Here is a 4,393-nt window from a genome sequence, read left to right as displayed (position 1 = left end):
AGCCACGTGCCCTATCGTTCCAGGCCAGGAGATAATCATAGAGATCGCCAAGGGTCGCTCTGGCCTGGGTCTCAGCATTGTAGGGGGAAAAGACACCCAGCTGGTAAGACTGCTAGCCTTGCTCAGGGGCTACCATGTTGACCATGACAGGTTACGTAAATTTGTCTCCGTCTCAGCCAGAGATGAGAGCCACAGCTACACTGCATAGTAGTGGTGGTTTTAGTGTAATGAGGATGTCTCATTAAAGTAAGACAAAAAGTCAACAGTCTCTCTCGCTCTCTTTCTCTCTCGCTCTCTTTCTCTCCATCTCTCTCTCAAGGATGCCATAGTGATCCATGAGGTATATGAGGAGGGGGCGGCGGCACGTGATGGACGACTCTGGGCTGGAGATCAGATCCTGGAGGTTAGTCTCTCTCTTTTATCTCTCTCTTTATCTCTCTCCCTCTGTTTGTCTCTCTCTCTCTCAGTGTATGCTGGGAGTGTTTTGTATTTGAGAGGCCTTGTGGAGGGCTCTGTACTTACTTATTTTCTTGGTCTTTTTTTCAATTTGTATTTTCTTTGGTGGAGGGTTAACGCAATGTTAGTTAACGCACTGGTACCTACTGTTTTCGTTCAAAGTTAGGGAGGAAGAGGACAGAGTTTTAGTTGCCTGGTGATTGAATGGTGTGGTGTGCGCGATGCCTTCGCAGCCTAGCGTGGAGGAGACGCTGTGGTTACGGCATGGATTCAGGTGTGTTCCTGAGAATGGAGTTAAGGTGGAGGAGGTTCTGCTCGCGGTCGGCGAACAGGTGGGAGCTGAATTTATACATTCCGCATCCAGAATTAACAAAGCTGTGGTTGTGTTCATGAAAACGCTGATTGCTAGGTGGCTCCCATTTTGGCTGTAGTGTTTCCAAGCGCCTGAATGAGAGCGCGTTCTTTGGTAGTTTTCTCCGGTAAAGACAATAAAGATTCTCCGTCTTAAATTCTATCGTTTATTTGCGTATTAAGGTACCTAAGGTTTGATTATAAATGTTGTTTGACTTGTTTGGAAAAGTTTATTTGTCACTTTTGGGATTAATTTTGTATGCATTCTGATGGAGGGAAACTGGGTGGATTATTGACTGAAGCGCGCCAACTAAACTGGGTTTTTATGGATATAAAGATGGACATTATCGAACAAAAGGACCATTTGTGATGTAACTGGGACCTTTTGGAGTGCCATCAGAAGATCATCAAAGGTTATGTGTTTATTATATTGCTATTTCTGACTTTCGTGTCGCACCTGCCTGGTTGAAATATGTTTTTCATGGTTTTCTATGCGGGGCGCTGTCCTCAGATAATCGCATGGTGTGCTTTCGCCGTAAAGCCTTTTTGAAATCGGACACAGCGGCTGGATTAGCAAGAAATTAAGCTTTGTTTCGCCCGGCAATTTCACCGGATGTTCGACGCTACCGTCCCACCTGCCTATAAGAAGTTAAATTGAGGCATGGGGACGGGCTCTACGCAGGGTTTGCGGGCACAGGTAGTCTGCTGTGTTTTGAGTGTGGGGATTTGGGGCACGAGAGCTTTGCGTGCCCACATAAAGGCCGTAGACAAGGTGAGGATACAAGCTCCAGTGGGGGAAATCGAGGTAAACGTGCAGGGGGCCATGAGACACAGGCAGCAGAGGCTGGATCTTGTCATGTTATAGATGGTGGTGTAGACGAGGCTGGGTCTAGTCTAGAGGTCGACCGATTAATCGGAATGGCCGATTAATTAGGGCCGATTTCAAGTTTTCATAACAATCGGAAATGGGTATTTTTGGACACCGATTTGGCCTATTTTTTTATTTATTTTTTATGTAAAAAAATAAATAATACTTTATTTAACTAGGCAAGTCAGTTAAGAACACATATTTTCAATGACGGCCTAGGAACGGTGGGTTAACTGCCTTGTTCAGGGGCAGAACGACAGATTTTTACCTTGTCAGCTCGGGGATTCAATCTTGCAACCTTACAGACAACTAGTCCAACGAGCTAACGACCTGCCTCTCATTGCACTCCACGAGGAGCCTGCCTGTTACGCGAATGCAGTAAGAAGCCAAGGTAAGTTGCTAGCTAGCATTAAACTTATTTTATAATAAACAATCAATCATAATCACTAGTTAACTACACATGGTTGATGATATTACTAGTTTATCTAGCATGTCCTGCGTTGCATATAATCGATGCAACGCTGGGGGATGATTTAACAGGAGCGCATTTGCGAAAAAGCACAATCGTTGCACGACTGTACCTACCAATAAACACAGATGCCTTTCTTAAAATAAATACACAGAAGCCTATATTTTTAAACCTGCATATTTAGCTAAAAGAAATCCAGGTTAGCAGCCAATATTAACCAGGTGAAAGCAAACGATGCTATCACCTGAGGATAGCACCTCCGTTGGCACTCCAATATGTCCCATAAACATCACAAATGGTCCTTTTGTTCAATTAATTCCGTCGATATATATCCAAAATGTCCATTTATTTGACGCGTTTGATCCAGAAAAACACCGGTTCCAACTTGCGCAATGTGACTACAAAATATCTCAAAAGTTACCTGTAAACTTTGCCAAAACATTTCAAACTAATTTTGTAATACAACTTTAGGTATTTTTTTACATAAATAATAGATCAAATTGAAGATGGGATGATCTGTGTTCAATACAGGAGGAAAACAAACTGTAGCATGCTTTCAGGTCACGCGCCTCTATCTAAACAGTACACTTCGTGACCCTCGTTCAAGATGGCCGTACTTCTTCATTACACAAAGGAATAACCTCAACCAATTTCTAAAGACTGTTGACATCCAGTGGAAGCAATAGGAACTGCAAGAAGGTCCCTTAGAAATCTGGATTCCCAATGAAGGCCCATTGAAAAGAGAGTGACCTCAACAACAACAAAAAATCGGAATGGTTTGTTCTCGGGGTTTCGCCTGCTAAATAAGTTCTGTTATACTCACAGACATGATTCAAACAGCTTTAGAAACTTCAGAGTGTTTCCTATCCAAATCTATCCAAATCCAAATACTAATAATATGCATATCTTATCTTCTGTGGATGAGTAGCAGGCAGTTGAATTTGGCATGCATTTCATCCGGACGTGAAAATACTGCCCCCTGTCACCAAGAAGTTAATGACCAAAGGCTCATATTTCTGTGTGTTATTATGTTATAATTAAGTATATCATTTGATATTTGATAGAGCAGTCTGACTGAGCGATGGTAGGCACCAGCAGGCTCATAAGCATTCATTCAAACAGCACTTTCGTGCGTTTTGCCAGCAGCTCTTCACTGTGCTTCAAGCATTGAGCTGTTCATGACTTCAAGCCTATAAACTCCTGAGATTAGACTGGTGTAACTGATGTGAAATGGCTAGCTAGTTTGCGGGGTGCGCGCTAATAGCGTTTCAAACGTCACTCGCTCTGAGACTTGAAGTGGTTGTTCCCCTTGCTCTGCATGGGTAAGGCTGCTTCGAGGGTGGCTGTTGTTGATGTGTTCCTGGTTCGAGCCCAGTTAGGAGCGAGGAGAGGGACGAAAGCTATACTGTTACACTGGCAATACTGAAGTGCCTATAAGAACATCCAATAGTCAAAGGTATATGAACTACAAATGGTATAAAGACAAATAGTCCTATAAATACTATATTAACTACAACCTAAAACCTCTTACCTTGGAATATTGAAGTCTCATGTTAAAAGGAACCACCAACTTTCATATGTTCTCATGTCCTGAGCAAGGAACTTAAATATTAGCTTTTTTTACATGGCACATATTGCACTTTTACTTTCTTCTCCAACACTTTGTTTTTCCATTATTTAAACCAAATTGAACATGTTTATTATTTATTTGAGGCTAAATTGATTTTTATTGATGTATTATATTAAGTTAAAATAAGTGTTCATTCACTATTGTTGTAATTGTCATTATTACAAATAAATGTTAAAAATCGGCCTATTAATTGGTATCGGCATTTTTTGGTCCTCCAATAATCGGTATCGGCGTTGAAAAATCATAATCGGTCGACCTCTAGTCTAGTCATAATATAGATGGTGGTGTCGGTGAGACTGGGTCTAGTCATGTTATAGATGGTGGTGCAGATGAGGCTGGGTCTAGTCAGGCTATAGATGGTGAATAGCAGCACTGTAAAAACTATTACACTCAACTGAACGACTTGACTAGTGTAGTGTTAGCTAGCTACATAGTTGTCTTTGCTGTCTTCGTATCCAAGATAATTGTGTAGTTTAGAGTGTGTAGTCTTAGAGTGATTATCTTAATTTACCGAGGTTAGCTAGCCAGCTATTTGTCGTCCTTAACGTAGGAGACACTGCTAGCTAGCCAACAGCTAGCCAACGTCTACCGAACAGAACTTCCTCACTCAACAACCCGG

The sequence above is a fragment of the Oncorhynchus nerka genome, linkage group LG25 (assembly GCF_034236695.1).
Source record: "Oncorhynchus nerka isolate Pitt River linkage group LG25, Oner_Uvic_2.0, whole genome shotgun sequence".
In the NCBI taxonomy this organism is placed as follows: domain Eukaryota; kingdom Metazoa; phylum Chordata; class Actinopteri; order Salmoniformes; family Salmonidae; genus Oncorhynchus; species Oncorhynchus nerka.
The sequence above is the reverse complement of the archived record's forward strand: the minus strand, read 5'-3'. Positions refer to the sequence as shown.